General features: G+C 36.7%; 1 pseudogene across 1 annotated transcript; it reads right to left on the bottom strand.

Annotated features, from left to right (window-relative positions):
- Window positions 1-670: 670 nt before the first annotated feature.
- Window positions 671-15,388, bottom strand: LOC309840337 (small ribosomal subunit protein uS2 pseudogene; annotated as a pseudogene). Its single transcript has 2 exons — window positions 15,353-15,388; window positions 671-1,538 (listed from the first exon to the last, which is right to left on the bottom strand). The product of its transcript is annotated as a small ribosomal subunit protein uS2 pseudogene (transcript).
- Window positions 15,389-24,579: the final 9,191 nt, after the last annotated feature.

Genomic DNA, 24,579 nt, shown 5'->3' with positions numbered 1-24,579 from the left:
TGCCTGTCCATGTCCATTTAAAAACAATCAATATACCAGACAGGTAAATAACTAGGTATGTGTGTGTGAGATTGTAGATAAGAGCTCTTCCAGTTACTAAAATATTTACTTTGACTCCTGTGCCTCGGGCACTATGACTGCTTTTGAAAATACTCTACATTTAGATTTTTATAAATATAGTTCAGACTCTTGCCTCCATAAACAAAATTCTCCCTGCCAATCATTCTTATCTGGATATTTCATTTGTATTCTTTGGAATATGAGATAAAAGTCTGCACATTTCTTTGTTCTGTTGCAACATAGTCTTGACTGCATTTTCATAGCTTGTGGAAGTTCTTAGAGAATAATATGTCCTCCTTATAATCTCCCTATATGTAGGTCATACATTTATCTGCCTAAAAATAAAAACAAAAGCAAAATAATTAAAAACATTACCGAACCTTATAAATGGTGAAGATGTAGTTCTGTTCATTAACATTTATTCACTTATGAGAAAAATCTAAAGTAAGGTGATATTCTTGGAAAATTTGGATTTCTTCCCAACATGTGATTTTATGTTTTTGTTTTTGTTTTATTTTTACTCTCAACTTTTTTTTTTTTTTTAAGAAACTATTTTCCACCAACATAATTTCCATTTTGTTTGCCTTTGTGGAAGAGCAGCTTAAGGCCACTAAGTGGTTGTTCCTACCCATTCAGTGGCCTGAGCAATTGGAGATATGGACCAGTGGACTGGGTGAACACTCCAGGCTTTAGTAGGGAAGTGCTGACTAGGCACAGAGGGCCCCCTGCTCATCTTCAGACCAGTCTGTGACCTCAGGCTGAGTAGCAGCAAACTCAGGAGCTGGAGTCATCGACTCACCCTGAAATTCCTTCTTGGTCACAGCCTTTTCATCAGTGGCCTGCTTTTCCTTTTCAGTCTTTTCAGGATCTCTGGAAAAGTAGAGATCCGGCATGACCTCCCATGAGTGTTCATGGGAAATGGTGCCAGGCAAGCTCAGAACTTCCTGGGCCGGCATCTACCACTTTAGACCCACTGCCTGAGGTCATTTGTTGTTGCAAGGGATGGCGTTGTCCACATAGCACAGAGGAGAGTCTCTGTTACATAGAATAATAAGGTTAATATAAGACATCTCTCTGAGAGCCTTTGTGAGGGGATGAGAGCCGTGCAGAGGCTGGTGGTCATCCCTGGGATCAGCAACCACCAGAAGTCTTGGCTTGTGGAAGGCTGCCCTGAAGGTTCCAGGAGTGAAGCAGCCAGCATTAGAAGTGGTTCCAGTAGCATCAGCAAATGTCAGCACAGCTTGCTGGCAGGTATTTCTGGAGGATACGACGTTGATATCATCAGAGTTTTATATGGCAGCAATAGGATGAGCTGCCAGAAGCTTCTCCCAGATTTTCTTCTGACTTATGATGTAGATACTATCACTTTTCCTTTGGGAAAGGATGTACTGTTCCATTGGGAAGTCAAACTTCGTACCACCTGAATGGGTTCCTGCTGCAATGAATTTGAAGACATCCTCCTCCTGATCATTTGCAGGCTGTCAAGGTCTTTGAACATTGTGAAAGTGTCCTTTTAAGTTATGATGGGAACACAGAACAATGCTGTATGGATTTTCCCTGGGTTGTGCAGAAAGGCTTTACTCTTCTTACCTTTTTAAATCAGGCTGTGGCTACTGCAGTCTTGACCGTATCACCCCAGGTCTCAGACCTAGGTTCCCTTTTTATCACTCTGTGTCAGGGATATATCTTATCAAACATTGTCTTGTACTTGATTTTCTAGAACTAGTAATATTTTCTAGTCCTGCCAGTGCTGTGTCCCTTCTACTTTCCCCTGGGATATTTCTGTCCCTTATTTCCAGATCACTGTCTTCCTATGTACTGACTGCTGACAATTATCTGTGATACTACTCTTTGTTTTCCTCTTTTAGGATTAAGCTGGCTTGGGTCTGGGAGCTAGTCTTTTTCCAGCCATGCTATCAAGAGTTTCTTTCAATATTTTAATTGGGTGTGTTCCTGCTAGGACCTGCTCCACTGTAGGGTGGGGTTCCAGTACAAATTATGGTCTTGTAATTCAGCCCAGTTCTACTGTAGTTATGCAACATTTTTGAGGAGTAAAGAAGCATACTGAATCTTCCAGGGCTAAGTTAAGTATTTATTAGAGATATACTTATTTCTCTTTTAAGTGACTATTGCCATGTGTGTTAATATATTTTAAGTCACCTCTCTCTTGACATTGACAAATCCAAGATTACCAAAAACTGTTCATCCTTTACTAATTGATAAATACATTTTGATTCCAGAATTTCGTGGTCATTGAAATGAAATGTATGGCAGCCCTGCAAAGCCAATAGCCCACTAAATGGTGAAAATTATTTGTCCATAAGACTTAGATTAAACCAAAGTCATTTGGAATACCTATTCCTTCACTTGTGTTTTTTGGTTTCTAAGATTTTCTTATAATGTCAGTAACGAATAACCTAGAAATTCAGACACATTTAACTGCTGTTAATATAAGGAAATTATTCTTGATTTAGAAGGAAATTAATTATGCACATAGCTTGAAGGATCTCCTCTTGTTTTGTTAAGGCACGGAGTGCCATTTAATTATTATATCTATAGCAAGCACATAAGTTTCCAGAAAATTATTAGGTAAAAGAGGACTTTTGAAACTGAACTTAATTTATTTTGAAACTGAACTTAATTTATTGTATGTCCTGTATAAATATTATATATTACTTGTACTTATTAGACTGTTTTAAAAATGCACAGAGCAAATACAAATTATATTTCTAACTCTTTAAGAGTTCTGTTGCGCAGAAATTATGACTGAGTTTGATGTGAGTCAAGGAGAATTTTAAGTGGCTTATGATATTTCAATTTGAGGTCTAAGATGCATCAATAGCATCAGAGATCTGCTGAAATGTGAGGACTGAGATTGGGGGAGAAGGAAAAGAAGGTCAAAGAAAAGGGTCAGAACTCCCTTTTGGAGCAAATTTTGAAGTGATTTCTTTCTCATAAATAATGGAGTGAGGCTTCAAAATATATATGAATATATATATATATATATATACACATACACACCTCCACCATGCTCAAAAATTGAAGTGTTTCTTTTCAAGTAAATTGATTTTTGTTTAGTTTTATGTCTTTTAAATATTTTTTTCTTCTTTGAGGCAAAGAAATTACATAGTCATTTTTCACAGGCTCCCTAGAAGTCTCTTTAATCAAATGAATTATAAATTTATTTCCATTACTCTAAAAATGTAACAATTTTATAGACGAATACTTATAAATATTTGACATCATCTATGAATAAAAGGGTTGGTGCCTTGCTCTATTGATTAAAAATTTAATTTCATTTTATGTTAAGTTTAGCAGCACCCATTTCTTTCTGTAGGTTTTTCTGAATAATTGCAAAGAATTATACATTCATCTTCTTTTATTTGCAGAGAGTTAGTTAATAGCATAGCTACTAAAGGAAATTTTAGAAGTTTTTTTAGAAAGTGAATAAAACAGATTAAAAGGTATGGAGAAAAAAGAAAAGATAAGTATATAGAATAAGGTAAAAAATACATGCTAACTATATTCATGATGTCTTGTGTGGTTGAAAGTAGAAATAGAATTAAAATACATGATAATTAACTTGAAAGCAGCATGATAATTTGTTGTGGGCCAGTCCATTCACTGAGAATAACTAACCAAGCTGGGGGAAAAAAATAAGACAAAAATTAAATTTGAGAGCATATCGCAATAAATACTTATTAAATTATAATTTTGAGAGAGAAAGGAAGCTAAGCAAAGTGAGCCAGACATTTGGAAACACTTTTCCTATTGAAGTTAATTTCCAGTTTGATATGGGGGTTAGGGATGTTTGGTTATTGAGCTAAGAACCTAAGCAGAAATCTGAGGCTGAACATCTGAGTGTTCAAACTGTACTTTTATTATATCAGGCTACTGGTAGAATAAAAACTTGAGTTGAGTCCCTTTAATAACATACAGTCTCTATAAACATCCAGGATTTTCTACTAGAATCCAAAAGAATAAAACTAATCCAAGGAGTAAAACTAGACTGGAGATAAACCAGTTATCACTGAAAATAAATTTGAAGCACCTAATTTCTGAGAAGATTACGGTAATCTACTCCTAACTAAGCTGCCTGACAGAATAAACTTAAACCCTATCTAGAAGGTATATATACAGATACGAATGAACTATATAGTTTTTACCCACAAATCAGTCAAACAACTCCATAGAAACATTTCCAGGTAAGGTGCAGCAATTCGCAACAGACTAATCTCCTGTTACATCTAATAAAGCCAAATAAGTTACAAAATCATATTTTAAAGGCATCAGAGGACTTGGGGGCAACAAGACCTGAATGAGCTAAAATTCACAGAAAAAAAAAGTGTGTTGTGATGATTTAAGGATGATCAACTGTTTTTGCTTTCCTTATAACATTGACTGGTTTCTGCATGTGGTCTGATGGTCAGGTTTATCACAGACAAGATACTCTCCACAGGTAGAAAGATACTCCAGTAGTATTCTGAAGCTAAATGAAATTTATTAACTCTACAGTAACCAGTATAAAACCCATTATAAATACACAGTAATAAAGGTAGTGTAATATTGGCACAAGAGCAGACAAACCTGCCAATGGAAGAATTTAGAATCTCTGAAAATGATTCCATTTGCTTATGGTCATCTGTTTTATGACCAGGTGACAGTGCAGTAAAGAAAGGATGATCTTTGCATAAATGGATAGATTGGACGTTCGTAGAGGAAAAAATATATGTGTACTACTATTTTATACCATTCCTAAAAACTAATCCCAGAATTGCTTATCAAAAAGTAACACAGGAACTTTAAAAAATTACCTCACAGAATCTTCTTACAGTGGACTTTTTTTTTTCTTGTGAAAGTAGGTTCTAATAGAAATAACCATATTGGCAAAAAATAACTTGTACTGTTTTAAGATTTTAAAAAAAATTCAAATCAGGGGTGACTGGGTGGCTCAGTGAGTAAAGCCTCTGTCTTTAGCTCAGGTCATGATCTCAGGGTCATGGGATCAAGCCTCGCACAGGCTCTGCTCAGTGGGGAGCCTGCTTCCCTCTCACTCTTGCCTGCCTCTCTGCCTACTTGTGATCTCTGTCAAATAAATAAATAAACTCTTAAAAGAAAAAAAAATTCAGATCATTAAATGGCATCATTAAATGAATGATAATCAAGCTGCAGAACTGAACAAGAGATTTGTAATGCATATACTGAACAAGGAATTTATATTCTAATCTATAAAAATCTTCTATAAATTAAAAAGAAAATGACAGACAACTTAAAAATGTGCAAAAACATGAACTGGCACTTCACAAAATGGGGATATGAACGTGTAATAAAAATGGAAAAACTTAAGCATATTAGCCTTTGGAATATGCAATTTAAAGCTCAACTGAATATCATTACACACGAACTAAAATGGTTAAATTGAAAAATTAAAAAATGCTACTAAATGTCAACAAGGCTATGGAACAATTGGAGCTCTCCTAAATTAAATGTAGAAGTATAAATTGGTATTTTGGAAAATTGTTTCCTAGTATCTACTAATGCTGAATAGATGATCCACTCTTACATATATACACAAAAGGTATGTCTGCATATGGTCTTAAATAAATGCATAGGCACACACACACACACACACACACACACACACACACACACACAGAGGCATGCACACAGATGCTCTCAGAAATATTTGTAATAGTCAAAACTGGAAATATTCTAATGTCTATCCAGAACAGATTGAATGAAAAATTGTAATACACATCACAAGAATAAATGAATTTCAACTATACAGAACAAAATGGAGATCTTAAAAGGATAATATTGAGTGAAAGTAGACAGGCAAATAGGTCAGACTGTATGGTTCCACTTGTAAAAAATTTACATAAGGGGGCATCTGGGTGCTCAGTGGGTTAAGCCTCTACCTTCAGCTCAGGTCATGATCCCAGGGTCCTGGGATCGAGCCCCACATTGGTCTCTCTGCTCAGCAGGGAACCTTCCTTCTCTCTCTCTCTCTCTCTGCCTGCTTCTCTGCCTACTTGTGATTTCTGTCTGTCAAATAAATAAATAAATAAAATCTTTTAAAAAATTTTACATAAGGCAAAACTAATATACAAACTTAATAATTATGATAGTATTGTCCTTGGGGTGAGCAGTTGTTACTAAGAGAAGCACAGAGACTTCTGATGTGCTCTTATATAATGTTTCTTTATATATTCGTGCTGTCTACAAGAATGTGTTCCCTATGACCAAAATATTTTAGCCCTCCCATAATGATTTCTTCATTTTTTGGCATATAAACTTAAGTTAAATTTACTAAACAAAGCAAACAAACAAAAGCCTTATAGAATGCAGCTGACACCATCCTTAGACTGAAATTAATATAGCTCTACATGCATATTTTAGAAAAGACTAAAAGTCAATGATCTAAGGAGCCATCTAAAAAGTGAGAAAAGGAATAGCAAACTAAACATAGTTTGTTTAGTTTTGAATTATTTACAATACCAGAGTATTTTGTCATGTTTGGGATTAAGCAGGAAATAATGAAAATAAGTATGGAAAATAATTAAATAAACAGAACAGAGAAGATGTATAATATAATTTGTTTCAGAATTTTGTTTTAAAAATGTGCCTTTTAAAAAAGATAATATGTGCTTATTTTGGAATAATTTTCAGATCCACTCTAATCAAATTAATTTAATAAAGACCTCTTCTACCTGAATTCCCTGAATTCTCTCAGCTGCACTTAGAGAAGAAACTTTTAAGCATTCCTTGTGTTTTCTTGTAGATAAGTGTATATGTAGGTGAATATATGATACAACATATGGCATAATTATTTTTAAGAGTGGGATTATACATATTATGCAATTTATTTTCTTATTTTTTGTAGGTAATATACATCTCTTGTCTGCATGAATGAACTATTTATGTCTATCCTATATGAAAATGTGCTATACATAAAATGATAAATCACCTTTAAAAATCCTTATTTAACTATACCTTGGGTACACAAAAATCCACCCATCATAAATGTACAAATGAATGCTGTCACAAAAGAACCAAACCTTTGGAATTAATTCCGGTTCAAAAAAACTTAAAACAGAAGCCACGACAAGGATACATTAAATTCGTTTTTCTTTGTTTTTGTTTTTATCTTGTAAAGAGAAAAAGAATAAGTTTTCAGGAAAACATAATGTATTTGCCCAATCTGTTTTATTTACTTATCTTTACATTTCCCCTAGCATTTTCTCAGGGAGCCAATATTGTCTTTCTTCTCTACCCAATAGTCTTCACATTCTGGCAGAAAATTCCAGCTCAGCTCCACAGTAAGAAAGATGAACTGTTACTGACACTGGAAGTATTAGAATTCAAAATCCTCTGAATTATAAGGTTCAAAATCTTGTCACCTTGGACTTGAATTGCTTATTATTTCAAGAGGAATTGAAAGCACCTTGAAGTAGTTGGTGAGAAGGTCATTGATTTCAGGGTAACCTTTGAATGATTAAGAATTTCTCACCTTCCAGAGCAAGGGGAGCAGTCTAGGAAGGACCCACAGGATTCAAGGATTAAATCAGCATAGATTGAGTCAGCTAGAGTTGAATATTGGGCTCATCTCTTTGGGCAGCATCAGGATAGTCTTCTGATCACAAAGAACCTTAGGTTTCAAAAACTAGAAGAGAGAAGTGATTGGCCTTGGGGACTTTCTCAGTTCATCTTTGTTAGGAGATCCAGCCCTCTCATCCCTCCATTGGAATTTCTCAGTCCCTTTTTAGTTTCCCTGATTTCTGTTGCCACGGTAACAATTCAGAGCCCCTACTGTCTAGTTCATCACTGAAAAGGCAACATTTCAACATTTTCTAACACAAATTGGCAAGATATGTAGCTGTTGGCAGTACTATCTCAGTGGGACTCCTGGTAATCTAGAAGGAAATGTGTGGTAAGGCAATTAGAAAACACCAGTAGATAACTGAACATTCCATGTATGAGAAAACGCCTTTGGGAGGTTTGCTACAGTACTTCTCATGTTTGGAATGCACTGCAGTTTAGTAGCAGTACTCAATTCACGGAGCTTTTTGATGTGCATGCAGACATCACACTGACTGCATATTGCATACAGACAAATTGACATGCTCTCTCACCTCAAGGTACTTGCACTCTACTGGTACAAATAACATATATACAGTCACAAGTCTTGGTGCAAGAACACAGAGAGGAGAAAATCTGTTCTGTGTGAACAATACTAGGAAGGCTTCAAATGGGCAACCTCTCTTGACCCTCTCACAGTAAGCTTATGGGGAAGGTACTAGAGACAGAAAACTACAAGAGTAAAATAAAAGCATGGGCATCCTTGGGCCAGATTTGCTAAAGAAAGGCAGAAAGTCCCCTATGACTTCAGAGTACGTGTAAATAGAGTGGCAGAAGATGAAACTGGACAGTAAATATTCACTTACGTATATTTTACATCTATCTTTCAAATGACTCTGACAAAAGCTAATGCTTTTCCTAATAAATAACCACAGGACTGACAAAAAAGAAATACATTTTCCTTTATTCAAGTTGAAAAAAAAATCCAAATACTATTAGTACTACTATTACTACTAATGGTAATATTAATACAGCATAAGCTTGATGCTTTAATAAAATATAACATTAGTACGACCATTCAAAATGACCAGTTTGGGAAAGATAAAATCTTGATGTCAATGTTTTACAACAATTTAATACATGATACATAATACATAAGCATTTCATATGCTTAGGCATCGATTAATTCACTAATTTATAATTTTTCAGAGATTTTTAACATTCAAAGACATTTACAAAATTATTTTTTCCTCTAAGTAAGTGGGTCCTGGAACCACATGCATATACATTTACACATGCACTAGTTTTGTGAGGAAGTAGTTGTCAAACAGCTCTGGGATATTTAATGTGTATTGTTCATGAACATGAAGGGAGATATCTTTGGAGAGTAAGAATATCAGTTCACACTCATCCAGGCTGCATATGTTCGAATGATGGAAACAGTGGACTAGAAGAACTTGTGACTCTCATGGTTTCTAACTCAATAAATTAGAAGTTCTACAACTTCTAAGGACGTGTTTCTTTGCCATATTAATAGGGCTCTAAATTAAGCTGAATCATGCTGTTGGTTTTGGTTTTGTTTGGCTTAGACTTAATATGTACAACTAATCGCTTTCCACTTTGAAGCCCAAGATAACTTGTATTACTGATTGGTGCCTAGAATGAAAGTAGAAAATAACATTTCGCTCATGAAAAGGGATATATATTTTTTTGCCCTTATTTAGAAGAAAATTATTTCCCTTAGACTGATTTCCTGGTAGAATTTCAGAAATTTTGAATTATTTAAAATACCAGAGTTTTGTCATGTGTGGCATTAAGTATGTGTACCCTTCACATTGCAAACTGTTTTACAATAAAAATGAAATTTTACAGAGAAGAGGTGTATGTAGGTTCAAGGGATCTTTGGAATATTCACATTATTTCTCAGTAATTATAGTTACTTTTCTTCTATTCCATTCATTTCTTAAAAAAAATATTTATTTATTTATTTGACAGAGATCACAAGAAGACAGAGGCAGGCAGAGACAGAGGAGGAAGCAGGCTCCCCACTGAGCAGAGAACCCAATGTGGGGCTTAATCCCAGGACGGCGAGACCATGACCTGAGCTGAAGGCAGAGGCTTTAACTCACTGAGCCACCCAGGTGCCCCTATTCCATTTATTTTTATAGATGAATAGAACTACAACAAATGACAGACCTAGTGAAGGACTGTTTATAGTCCTTTAGCGATATATATATATATATATCTTTAGCTATATAAGTGAGAAACTCCCCTGAATTGTTTTCATTACTAATGTATAAAGGCATTCCTAGAGGCAAACTGCAGATAAGATTTTCACCTCCAGACCAGAGATCCAGCAGAGCCTGGCAATGGTTCTATAATGAGGGTGGTAGTAGGTGTAATATACTATATTCCCAACAGGGGATCATTTGCAGAATGTCACTCTCAGAAGTGCCTCTTAACTTTCAGATCCTTGTGCCTCCCAGGGAAACATCTGGACAGATTTCTAAATTCAGCATAGCAATGATTGTCTATGCAGTTAGTGGTAGCTGTGTACTAGCAGATCTCTTAAGTGTGCATAGTATAATTTGTTAGTAGAAAATATTACTGTAATAGGAAAGATAGTGTACGTCTTTAAAGTCAGAAGGATTTGAGTGGTGTTCTAGGCAGAATTCTAAGCTGATCCTTAATACCCATGGCCTTCTGTAATCCTCCTCCCTTGAGTAACTATGAATGTGATAGGTTATTAGTCCTTTGATTATGTTACATTATATGGCACATGTGAAGTGATATGGCCATACTGATACTTTTTAATTTCCTCATTAATAATAGAAATACTGTGTAAAATGTTCCTTGCACGATGTCCATGACAAAATAGTACTGAATGATAGCTATCATCATTAGTATTAACATAATAAATTCTATCACTCCATGACTGTTAAACCTTGTAAATATTTTTAAATATTTAAATTATTTAGTTATTTATTATTTATTTATCATTTATTATTTTATAAAGATATTTCTATTTTATTATTTTTATTTATAATAATTATTATTTATTTATTATTTATTATTATAAATTTAAGCCTTAAAATATGTAAATATTACCAAGCTACCCTCTGTAAGAAGGCTTTCTTGATCTCTGAGACATGTATAATTTTGAGAGCTTTTTTGTGTGTACTCAATACAGTATTTGTTATATTCCAGTTTATATTCTGGTACTAATTCCAGTTTCTACCTTCTTCATTGTACTCCATTGTCTACCAAATTTAGCAATTAATCAAGTACTACTGATTCTAGCCCTGAAAACATTATATATATATGTATATATATATATATATATATATATATATATATGTAAATTTGATCACCTTTTTTCCTCTCATGTCTTATCTGGGTTACTATAACGGTGTAAGGACTAGAAAGAACTAATCTTTCTGTTACTAGTTGAATTTATAAAGTGAAGCATAGAAAATTAATATGTAAAACAGAAAACAAAAAGGGCTTTCCACTTGAAGTGCCAATGGAGGGTCACATCACTGAATGCCCAGCTCTTTCTTGCTCTCTACCATGACATTTAAGAAGTCTCTAAGTTGTATCTAAGGATCTGTGGAGCCTATTTTGAAAACCCCAAGTTTATAGTGTAAAGACTAAATAAACCCCTGACATCCCAGTAAATTCTGAAGTTACCTGGGGCTACTGAGTTTGAGACATAAAAAATTTCAAACGTTACATCATAAGATACAATCTTATGACACATCATTAAGATACCTCGCTATGATACATATTTTAAAATACATCATTAGTCAGATGTGAAGATGGATAGTAACATAGTAAGTTCTGTACCATCAGAGATCTGAGTTCTTTTTGAACATTTCATAACAAAAAGATATTGACATTGTGTACTTGCAATTTACCCAGATATTTGAAGAAAATTTTCAGTAGGCCACAAATAAAATCAATGAATAAAATCCTTAAAACTTTGGAAAATACAGTTTTCATGTGGAATTATTTTTTTCCTTCCTAGAAATTCTCTTACACTCAGAAGCAAAGAAAGACTAAATTTAGGAACCCCAGAGAATATATTGTTTCTCAAAATCATTGGAACTTAATGATGAACTTCAGATTCTAAAAACGTAAGTGGCAGTTTTGCTTTTTCTTTTGGTAAAAATGTGGATTGAACAGAGGAAAACTGAAAATGGAGATGTAATATATCCATAAATAGTAATACTGAATTTAAGTAATGCATTTCTAGTATGTGCCAAGCATTATGCTTGGTGGCAGAGTTAGTGGAGACTAACATAGATGTGGCTTCCACCTACCCAACATTTATTAAAAAGCCAAAATACTCTTCTGTGTGTACTTGCTTCAAACTATCTGTTGGCTCTTACTGTTGGTGTTTGTTTTTACTTTTCCTGCTTCTGCTTGATTTGATGTACACTGTGTTCACTGGGCTCCAGGTATAAACTGCATTGCTTTAGAGCCCAGTAGCAGTACTGTTTTTGATTCCAGAGTTTTATTCCCAAATATTGAGTCTTCATTGGGCTGCAGAGATATGCAATAAAATTATCTGCACAAGATTAAGATACATTTTTAGTATGGTTTTTAAAATAAGCTAGGATATTGTATGAGTTTAGAGTCAAATAATATTTGGATATATTTTAATTTACTCTTTTATCATTTGAAAAATGCTTTCTGTTTTCCATCATTTCTTTTGATCATTCACTTAGAAGTAAATTTTTAATATAATTGCTCTTTGAAGGTAATGTGTCTTTTTTTTTTTTTAAGCTGCATTGAATATTTTATCTTTGGGGTTTTATATTTAACAGATTTATTATTGTGGATCTGAGTACTGATTTATTTTATTTTACATCACTTGAGTTTGTTGTAGCTTTATAAATACCTAGCTTAATGTATTACAGATGTTTTGGAAAGCTACTGCTCTATATCTCTTCAACTATTGCTTCTTCTTCATTTTTCCCTTCCTCAATGGCACTATAACTACACTTGGTCAGGCCTTTTGCCCAAAAGATCATAGACCTTTTATGAACTTTTCCCATTTCCCATTTCATATATTAACTTGGATATGTTCTCCTGATCCTCTCCTCTGCTCTGTCTAGTTTATGTGTAAACTCACCCATTTTAAGTCTTTTATTTCAACTATTATGTTCAGGTTTTTTTTTTTTTTAAACTTAATTTAGAAAATAACTGCTCTTCTTTGGAAATATACTCAATTGTCATCTGTTTTCTTGAAACAGGCAACCATAGATTTCTTTTCTTTCTTTCTTTTTTTTTTTTTTTTTTCTTTTTAAACTGCAATACCTAGCTCATCTGGGTGTGTATTGTTTTGTTTTTCTCTCTCTTGGTTCAACTTGTTGTGATGTGTGGAAGATGTTTATAAAGATCATGGAGGTTTGTATGGTAATATACTTTTTCAGCAGAGGTCTGTCCTATTCTCTGGTAAGTTGCATAAGTGAAGTCAAGTCACTTTACTCCAATTAAAAAACAGAAACAAAAATAATCTGTAGTTGGCCACAATTATTATAAGGTCACTTATCATCTCCTTTTGCCCTCTCCAGCTGAGAACTCAGTTTACTTAGTAGGGACTCTCAGTCTTGGTGAACTATCCATCTCTCCTCCTTCTGCAATCTTAAAATTCACTCTGTTTTTTGCAGTCTTTTGCTGAATATCTTGGCCTCTTCCTGCTGCAGCTTAAGACTTCAGTAAATGCTTCAATTAGAAGAATATACAGTGTTCAGCTTATTTACTTGCACTTCTCTTGGGCATCTTGGTCCTTCAGATCTGCTCTCTTGATAGCTTCTCACTTTTAATTTTTCTTTTGCCAGTCTGTGAGATAGCCCAAAGCTATGCTAGCTTCTCTGCTTCTTAGCTGAAATTCTTCCACTGAAATCTTATCATCCTTCCTCTTCCTAAGTTTGGGCCAAATTCTGAGCTTTCAAAATGTCATTTTCATCCCCCTCAGGTTCCTTTTCTCTGTGATCTTCTATCCTCAAGTTCTCATTGTCTCCAAAGCCCCTGTTGCCTTAAAACATGTGTTTTTGTTTGGATTTCTTTTGTATTCAACTTTTTCTTCTCAGAAATATTGTCTTTCTGCAAGGATATCTATTATAATTAGAAATGGAAGACCCAAGGATTTAATTTATGTAAACAATATTGATTCAAGAATGAATGGAGTTTTTCTTGATTTCATGGGCTGAATCTTGATCCGTATTAGAATGGGCTGAACAACATGGTATCTGTGTTAGATAGGTCCTTCTCTTCCTGGCTCCCAAAACTCTTGTACCTAGCCAGGTACAGATGTTGAATAAGATATTTTCCTTCAGGGGCACCTGGGTGGCTCAGTGGGTTAAGCCTCTGCCTTCAGCGCAGGTCATGATTCCAGAGTCCTGGGATCAAGCCCCACATCAGGCTCTCTACTCAGCAGGGAGCCTGCCTCCCCCTCCCTCTCTGCCTGCCTCTCTGCCTACTTGTGATCTCTCTCTGTCAAATAAATAAATTTTTTTAAAAAAAGATATTTTCCTTCAGTTTTCAACAATTGGAGATGTTTAGGAGTTAGAACAGAGGATTAGTTTTGTACCATTGTAAAGGAAAAAACTATATGGCCTTGGAACTAAGAGGTCTCAGTAGAAGACAACTTCACTTTAACTACTTTTTGTTTGTTTGTTTGTTTGTTTGTTTTAGCTTAGATAGTCCTGGGAACCAACATTCTTAGAAATGGCTTCAGGGTTGTGCTGCAGGGTATCAGCAACCATGATAGCAACATAACTCAGAATTCAAGTGGCTTTTTGGGCAGAAGGCATCCAAGAGGATGCTGAAAACAAATGTATGATAAGAAATGTTGATTAGTACCTGAGAGATGCAATCTGGGATGCTAGCACGTTAGTGGGAAATGAAGTAGCATGGGAGGTAGAAAGGTTTAGTGAAATTTGGTGAGATGAAGAGGTATTCTGTTTATGCATTTTTTATTTTAATTTTTAAAATTTTGACTCAAAGTCTATCTCATTTATGTAGTATAATACAAAAGACCTTGATGATCTCTGACCACACACATTCTTTTCTTTTTCCCTTTACCTATATTAAAATTAGGTTTATGGGGGGGGGCAAGATGGTGGGGAAGTAGGAGGAGGCACCTTTTAAACCTGTACCCTAAAGTGAGCTGATTACCAACCAAAGAACTCTGATCACCCATGAAATCAGCCTAAGATCAGAATTATACACGTCTGGATCTCTACAGGGGCAGAAGACGCCAGTGGGCAGGTAAAGCAAAGTGGGAACGGATAACGGATATCAGAAGATAAACAAAAGGGAGAGGGAGCCACCAGAGGTGACCGGTTGGAAAGTAATACCCTAATACGAGCGAGAGTGCCCTGTGTCTGGGGGACCAGCATTAACTTGGAGACCGGTTGAAAGCACTTTAAAAGAGAAAGGATTGTGGGAGGCGGGGATTGTGGAAATCAGGGCGGCTAGGGACAGGGGCTTAAGTCTCTGGTCCCAGGACATCCTCCCCTGGCGCTGAGGCAGAGAGAGTGCGGCAGAGAAACCACGTCTTGGTCCCTAAGCCGCCAGCGTGCCCAAGAACACCTGGGATCCGGCTCCTTTGAGGGGCTGGAAGCCTAGCCAGAGGCCAGAACATGCGAGCCCTGCTATACAGCCTGAGATGTGCGCGCCCCTCATTCCCCCCTGAAAGAGGTACACAAAGGCCCGGCCGGCGCTCTGTGACCCGCGCCATTGTTTCAGAGCCTAAGACAAGCGCCCCAAACTCTGCCCTGAAAGAGGTGCACGAAGGCCCAGCCTAGTGCTTTTAGACCTGTGCCCTGTTCTCAGAGCCTGAAACACATGCGCAACCCACAGCCTCCCCTGAAAGAGGTGCGCACAAGCCGGGCGCTCTTAGACCCAGAAAGACCAGGCACTCCCAGCCCGGGCCAGCGGGAAAATCTCAGTGTGCGATGGCTGCTTGGAACCTCTCTGGCGGTCTGGAGCTGCCCAGACAGCCGCCGCTGCTGTGGTTTTGGTTACGAACAAAAGATCTTGCACGCCCAGGGACCGCGACTTGGAACTTGCTCTGCCAGTGGCTAAAGGGGAACTTATTTGGGCTCTGCAGCCAGACTGAGGCTTCTCTCTGAGAGGGAGGTCAGGATGCAGTTTGTTTTCCTCTCTAACTACAAAAACCATCAAAAGCAGTCAAGGTGAGAGAAAAAAAAAAGTGAACAAACATAAAAACCTCCAGAGAACAAAAGCTTGAAAAAAACCAGTTTCCTCAGAGCCCACCTCCTTGAGAGGGGCATGGGGACTTAACTCAGGGAACATCATTGACTGAAAACCCACGTGTGAGGCCCCTCCCCCAGAAAACCAACCAAGAAAGGAAAAAAAAAAAAAAAAAAAACTACAAGTGAACAACCACCACTACTTCTTCATAGGACAACTCTTATTTTTAACTTGTTCCCACTATTCTGGTTCTTTTTCTTTTTTTTAAATATAGATAATTTTTTAACCTATTTACCATTACAGTGCATCAAATTCCATAATAACCTTCTAACCTGAACTTTTTGATACATACACCTGTGTTTTTCTTCTGGATTTCTATTTTTTTAATTTTTTAAAAATTTTAGTTTAGTTTAGTTTATTCCTTTTTATTTTTATTTTCTAATATTCATATAGAGTTAAACTTCAAAGTAATCCCCTTTCCCCAATCAATACTACCCCAATAGGTAAACCAATTTTTAATCCCCTTTATCTTAGGAAAGTTGAGTCATTTAACAAAGATATCAAGATACATCCAGGAAAAATCAAAACAACCATCCTCGCTCATACTGAGAATTTATAACCACTCTCCCATCTTTTTCTTCCACGATTGTTTCTGTGTTTTTGTGTTTGTACTTATAGTATATAAATCTTACACTTGGGGTTCTTTTTGACGAGGTTCTTCCTTTATTTTCATTTTTTTTTTCTCTTGTCATATACTTTTATCAGTCTTTATGTTTGTCTGTTTTTGTGTGTATACTTTATAAATCTTACCTTGGGGGACATTTGGGCTGAAAATTTCTTTCCTGTCTCTCTCTCTCTCTCTCTTTTTTTTTCTTATTTTCTTTTTCTTTTCTTTTGTCTCTTGTATGGGTGGGGAATCCTGATTACTCAGAAGTGTTCCAGGGTGCACCTTGACTGCATCATGGTTGATACATCCAGCTACATCTGTTCAGTCATCTCTCACCAAAATGACTAGGAGGAGAAATGCCCGAAAGAAGAAAAATACAGAGGATGGACCTTTAGCAACAGAGCTAATGGCTATCAACATAGACAATATGTTGGAAAAAGAATTCAGGCTAACAATTATCCAGGCAATAGCTAGGTTGGAGAAAGCCATGGATGACCAAACAGAATTGATTAGGGCTGAGCTGAAAGTGGCCAGAGAGGATGTTCAAAATGTTAGGGTGGAGTTAAAAGCTACCAGGGCGGAACTCTCCATGAGTTTCAATCTAATCTAAATTCTCTCAAAGCTAGGGTAACTGGGACAGAAGATAGAGTTAGTGATCTGGAGGACAAACAGATAGAGAGAAAGGGTCAGGAGGAAACCTGGAACAAACAGCTTAGAAACCATGAAAACAGAATCAGGGAAATAAATGATGCCATGAAATGTTCCAACGTCAGAATTATTGGAATCCCTGAAGGGGAGGAGAAAGAAAGAAGTCTAGAAGATATAGTGGAACAAGTTCTTCATGGAAATTTTCCCAATCTTGCGAATGGAACCAGCGTTTATTTACTAGAGGCTGAAAGGTCTCCACCCAAGATTCTACATTCCAAAAAAACATCAAGTCACCTGATAGTCAAATTGAGGAATCATAATTGTAGGTATAATCTCTTGAAAGCCGCTAGGACAAAGAGACTCCTTACCTACAGAGGAAAGCCCATCAGAATAATGTCAGACCTGTCCACAGAGAGGTGGACAAGCCAGAAAGGGCTGGCAAGATATATTCAGGGCATTAAATGAGAAGAACATGCAGCCAAGAATACTTTTTCCAGCAAGACTGACATTCAAAATGGATGGAGAGATAAAGAGTTTCCAAGACAAGTAAGACTTAAAAGACTACACAACCACCAAGCTGACACTGCAGGAAATATTAAGGGGGGGTTCTATAAAAGAGGAAAAATCCCAAGAATAGCATTGAAGAAATAAAGAGACAATTTACAGAAAGAAAAGACTTCAATAGTAACACGATGTCAATAAAAATGTATCTAGCAATAATCACTCTTAATGTGAATGGCCTAAATGTGCCCATAAAATGGCACAAGGTTGCAGATTGGATAAAACAACAGGACCCATCCATATGTTGTCTACAAGAGACCCATTTTGAACCTAAAGATACACCCAGACTGAAAGTGAAGAGATGGAGAAGCATCTTTCATGCCAATGGGCCTCAAAAGAAGGCTAGGGTAGCAATTCTCATATCAGATAAATTAGATTTTGTTTTTAAGATTTTTTATTTATTTATTTGACAGAGAGAGATCACAAGTTGGCAGAGAGGCGGGCAGAGAGAGAGGAGGAAGCAGGCTCCCTGTTGAGCAGAGAGCCCGATGTGGAACTCGATCCCAGGACCCTGAGATCATGACCTGAGCCGAAGGCAGCAGCTTAACCCACTGAGCCACCCAAGCACCCCAATAAATTAGATTTTAAACTAAAGACTGTAGTCAGAGATACAGAAGGACACTACATAATTCTTAAAGGGACTATCCACCAAGATGATCTAACAATTGTAAATATCTATGCCCCCAATATAGGAGCAGCCAATTACATAAGAAAACTGTTAATCAAGATAGAGTCATACTGATATGAATACATTAATAGTAGGAGATCTTAACATGCCTCTCTCAGAAATAGACAGATCATTGAAGCAGAAAATCAATAAAGAAACAAGAGCGTTGAATGACACATTGGACCAGATGGACCTCATAGATATATACAGAACATTCCACCCAAAAACAACAGAAATTCTTCTCAAGTGCATATGGAAAATTCTCAAGAATAGACCACATACTGGGTCACAAATCAGGACTCAACCGATACCAAAAGACTGAGATTATTTCCTGCTTTTTCTCAGATCACATGCTTTGAAACTAGAGTTCAATCACCAGGAAAAGTTCCAAAGGAACTCAAAAACCTGGAAGCTAAAAACCACTTTGCTTAATAATGCTTGGATCAACCAGGAGATCAAAGAAAAACTGAAACAATTCATGGAAACCAATGAGAATGAAGACACATCGGTCCAAAACCTATGGGATACAGCAAAGTTGGTCCTAAGGGGAAAATACATAACCATCAAAACCTCTCTCAAAAAAATTGAAAAATCCAGAACACAGCAGCTGTCTTTATACCTTAAAGAACTGGAGAATCAACAACAAATGAAACCAACTCAACACATAAGAAGGGAAATAATCAAGATTAGAGCTGAGATCAATGAGGTAGAAACCGGAGATACAGTAGAACATATCAATGAAACCAGAAGCTGGTATAATGAAAGAATCAATAAGATTGATAAACCATTGGCCACACTAATCCAAAAGAAAAGAGAGAAAGCCCAAATTAATAAAATTGTGAATGAAAAGGGAGAGATCACAACTAACACCAAGGAAGTAGAAAGAGTCATAAGAAGTTATTATAAACAGTTATATGCCAATAAGCTAAGCAGCCTAGATGAAATGGATGCATTCCTGGAAAACTATAAACTCCCAAAATTGAACCAGGAAGATATTGACAACCTGAATAGACCGATATCTAGTAACGAGATTGAAGCAGTGATCAAAAACTTCCCAAAAGGGGCACCTAGGTGGCTCAGTGGGTTAAGCCTCTGACTTTGGCTCAGGTCATGATCTCAGGGTCCTGGGATCCAGCCCCACATCAGGCTCTCTGCTCAGCAAGGAGCCTGCTTCCCTTCCTCTCTTTCTGCCTGCCTCTCTGCCTACCTGTGATCTCTGTCTGTCAAATAAATAAATAAAATCTAACAAAAAATAAAAATTTAAAAAACCCTCCCAAAAAACAATAGCCCAGGACCTGATGGATTCCCTGGGGAATTCTACCAAACTTTCAAAGAAGAAATAACACCTATTCTCCTGAAGCTGTTTCAAAAAATTGAAGCAGAAGGAAAACTTCTAGACTCTTTCTATGAAGCCAGCATTATTCTGATCCCCAAACCAGGCAAAGACCCTACCAAAAAGGAGAATTTCAGACCAATATCACTGATGAATATGGATGCTAAGATTCTTAACAAGATCCCAGCAAACAGGATCCAACAGCACATTAAGAAGATTATCCACCATGATCAGGTGGGATTCATCCCTGGGCTACAAGGATGGTTCAACATTCGCAAATCAATCAATGTGATAGAACAAATTAATAAGAGAAGAGAGAAGAACCACATGGTCCTCTCAATCGATGCAGAAAAAAGCATTTGACAAAATCCAGCATCCGTTCCTGATTAAAATGCTTCAAAGTATAGGGATAGAGGGAACATTCCTGAACTTCATAAAATCTATCTATGAGAGACCCACAGCAAATACCATCCTCAATGGGAAAAAGCTTGCAGTCTTCCCATTCAGATCAGGAACACGACAAGGATGCCCACTCTCACCACTCTTGTTCAACATAGTATTAGAAGTCCTAGCAACAGCAATCAGACAACAAAGAGAAATAAAAGGTATCCAAATTGGAAATGAAGAAGTCAAACTCTCTCTCTTCCAGATGACATGATTCTTTATATGGAAAACCCAAAAGACTTCACCCCCAAACTACTAGAACTCATTCAGCAATTCAGCAATGTAGCAAGATACAAAGTCAATGTACAGAAATCAGTGGCTTTCTTATACACTAACAATGAAAATACAGAAAGGGAAATTAGAGAATTGATTCTATTTACTATAGCACCAAGAACCATGAGGTACTTGGGAATAAACCTAACCAAAGAAGTAAAGGATCTGTACTCGAGGAACTACAGAACACTCATGAAAGAAATTGAAGAAGACACAAAAAGATGGAAGACCATTCCATGCTTTTGGATCGGAAGAATAAACATTGTTAAAATGTCTCTACTGCCTAGAGCAATCTATACTTTTAATGCCATTCCAATCAAAATTACACTGGTATTCTTCAAAGAGCTGAAGCAAATAATCCTAAAATTTTTATGGAATCAGAAGAGACCCCGAATCGCTAAGGAAATGTTGAAAAACAAAAATAAAAAGGGAGGCATCACGTTACCTGATTTCAAGCTTTACTACAAAGCTGTGATCACCAAGACAGCATGGTACTGGCATAAAAACAGATACATAGACCAGTGCAACAGAGTAGAGACCCCAGATATGGACCCTCAACTCTATGGTCAAATAATCTTCGACAAAACAGGAAAAAAATATACAGTGGAAAAAAGACAGTCTCTTCAATAAATGGTGCTGAGAAAAGTGGACAGCTATATGTAGAAGAATAAAACTCAACCATTTTCTTACACCATACACAAAGATAAACTCAAAATGGATACAAGAGGGCACCTGGGTGGCTCAGTGGGTTAAGCATCTGCCTGCAGCTCAGGTCATGATTCCAGGGTCCTGGGATCGAGCCCCATGTTGGGCTCTCTGCTCTGCAGGGAGCCAGCTTCCTCCTCTCTTTCTGCCTGTTTCTCTGCTTACTTGTGCTCTCTCTCTGTCAAGTAAATAAAATCTTAAAAACAACAACAACACAGTGAGATACCACCTGACACCTGTCTGAATGGCCAAAATCAACACAAGAAACAACAGGTGTTGGTGAAGATGCAGAGAAAGGGGAGTCCTCAAAAAAAAAAAAAATGGATAAAAGACCTCCTGTGAAGGATTCACAGGAATCCTTCAGAATCCTAGAGGAGAATATAGGCAGTAATCTCTTCTATAACAGCCACAGCCACTTCTTTCAAGATATGTCTCCAAAGGAAATGGAAACAAAAGTGAAAATAAACTTTTGGGACTTCATCAAAATCAAAAGCTTCTACACAGCAAAGGAAACAGTCAACAAAACAAAGAGGCAACCCACGGAATGGGAGAAGATATTTGCAAATGACAGTACAGACAAAAGGTTGATATCCAGGATCTATAAAGAACTCCTGAAACTCAACACACACAAAACAGACAATCATTTCAAAAACTGGGCAGAAGATATGAACAGACACTTCTCCAATAAAGACATACAAATGGCTATCAGACACATGAAAAAATGTTCATCATCACTAGCCCTCAGAGCGATTCAAGTTAAAACTACATTGAGATATCACCTTACACAAATTAGAATGGCCAAAATTAATAAGACAGGAAACAACACGTGTTGGAGGGGATGTGGAGAAAGGGGAACCCTCTTCCACTGTTGGTGGGAATGCAAGTTGGTGCAGCCTCTTTGGAGAAGAGTGTGGAGATTCCTCAAGCAATTAAAAATAGAACTTCCCTATGACCCTGCCATTGCACTACTGGGTATTTACCCCAAAGATATAGATGTCGTGAAAAGAAGGGCCATCTGTACCCCAGTGTTTATAGCAGCAATGGCCATGGTCATCAAACTGTGGAAAGAACCAAGCTGCCCTTCAGCGGACGAATGGATAAGGAAGATGTGGTCCATATACACTATGGAATATTATGCCTCCATCAGAAAGGGTGAATACCAAACTTTTGTAGCAACATGGATGGGACCAGAAGAGATTATGTTGAGTGAAATAAGTCAGAGGGAGGCAATTATCATACGGTTTCACTTATTTGTGGAGCATAACAAATAGCATGGAGGATATGGGGAGTTAGAGAGGAGAAGGGTGTTGGGGGAAATTGGAAGGGGAGGTGAACCATGAGAGACTATGGACTCTGATAAACAATCTGAGGGTTTTGAAGGGGCAGGGGGGTGGGAGGTCAGGGTACCAGGTGGTGGGTATTATAGAGGGCACGGATTGCATGGAGCACTGGGTGTGTTGCAAAAATAATGAATACTGTTATGCTAAAAATAAAAAAAATTAGGTTTATCATTCTTATAGGTTGTCATTTTTATCTAAATGATTAAAGAGAAACATAAATGGTGATACAGTGTGCATTTTTTTTTTTTTTTTTTTTTTTTTTTTTTTTTTTTTTTTGTAGAGAGAGAGAGTAGGGGGCAGGGACAGAGGGAAAGAGAAAATCTCAAGTAGACTCCCTACTGGGTGCAGGGCCAGACCCCAGGCAGGGAGAGGGGTTGCTGGTGGGGCTCAATCCTAGGATCTAAACTGAAATCGAGAGTGGATGCTTAACTGACTGAGGAGCCCAGGCCCCCTAAGGTGTGCATTATTATCCTATTGTTGCTCTAGCAAATTGCCACAAACTTAATGGCTTGAAACAATGAAAATTTATTATCTTGTGGAGTTATAGGTCAGAGTATCACTGGCCTAAGTGAAAGTATCAGTGGAATTCTGAATGCTGTAAATGGAAATCTTTCCTTGTCTTTTCTAGCTTTGAGAGGCCAACTTAATCCCTTGGCTCATGACCCTGTGTTTCACTCTGTCCTCTGTTTCCATTGTCCTAAGTCTTTCTCTGATTCTGTCTTTCATGACCTCTCCCTTATAAGGACATTTATGATTACACTGAGTTCACTCAGACAATTAAGAATGATCTGATTTCAAGATCCTTAATTACATCTGCAAATTTCCTTTTTCTATTTACAGTAACACATTCACACTTTTGGGAGATTAGGTCATGGACATACTTGAAGGCCATCGATCTACCTACCGCATCAAGTATATAATTTCTTTTATATTCCCCCTAAATCAACTAATAAACTATTCTAAAAAGAATAAGGTGGGCAGAATATATATGTTTGCTCATCGAAATAATCCTTAATGTCTAATGGGTATTTGGAAACTACTTGGAAAATATTCACTGATGGTTGGCAAATATTAAGCACCAAAATCCCTGAATAAAATGAGTAGGAATCAGTGGTCTATTTAATATAGGAATATTTTGATCATATTTGACATACTGGGAAATGATATCTCTAGAAGGGTCTGTGAAAAATGAACATAAAATATATTAAAAAATGAAGATTTCCAATTGGGCATAATAAGGTTTTTTCCTTGTCCCTCTAGATCTATATTCTGAGCTAAATTGTTCTGAGCTCTAGCCTTGGGAACTACATAGTTTGTACATCTACGTAGATGTACATAGTTTGGATGATCCTTATTATATTTCCTGCATGATTCTTTCCAGAGAATTTTTCACTTAGAAATATTGTGAATGTTCATTACTGTGCAATTGTATGTACATTGGGGCCACACACATTGGATCCAATCCTATGTTTAAATATATTTTTTACTTTTAAAATTCAATTACCTTTCCCACTCATCAGCTGGCTTCTTGAAATAGGTTGTTCACAGCAAAAAGCTAGTACTATTCTTGAAAAAGAGAACATATTTTACTAATCTAGTTAGCTCATAACACTGGGACTGTTAATTTAACACCATATTTTCATGGATTTTTTTTTTTTTGTTTAATGAATTAAACTATTAACTTTGGAACTGTGAACTTTGCAAATAGCAGGTGGCTATATAGAAACTTCTGATTTTCCTTAACATTTATACAATTTGATATTCTGTGTTCCTCAGTGCTAAAAAATATAATTATAAGGAAAATAGTGATTATGTATTAAAACATAAAATTACTTATTAGAATGAAAATACTTATTTAAATGTGAAAAATTGTCCATAACATCAGATTTTAATGTTATTGAAGCAGGTCAAAACTTTTTTCAGCGATGCCTGATGGCTCAGTCAGTTAAGCATCTGCCTTTGGCTCAGGTCCTGATCCCAGGATCCTGGGATACAGGCCTGCATTGTGCTCATTGCTCAGTAGGGAGCCTGCTTCTCTCTCTCCCTCTGCCTGCTGCTCTCCCTACTTATGTGCCCC

The sequence above is a fragment of the Mustela nivalis genome (genome assembly GCF_964662115.1).
Source record: "Mustela nivalis genome assembly, chromosome: 9".
Classification (NCBI taxonomy): Eukaryota; Metazoa; Chordata; class Mammalia; order Carnivora; family Mustelidae; genus Mustela; species Mustela nivalis.
Note: the sequence above shows the minus strand (reverse complement) of the source record. Positions and strands in the feature narration are given on the sequence as shown.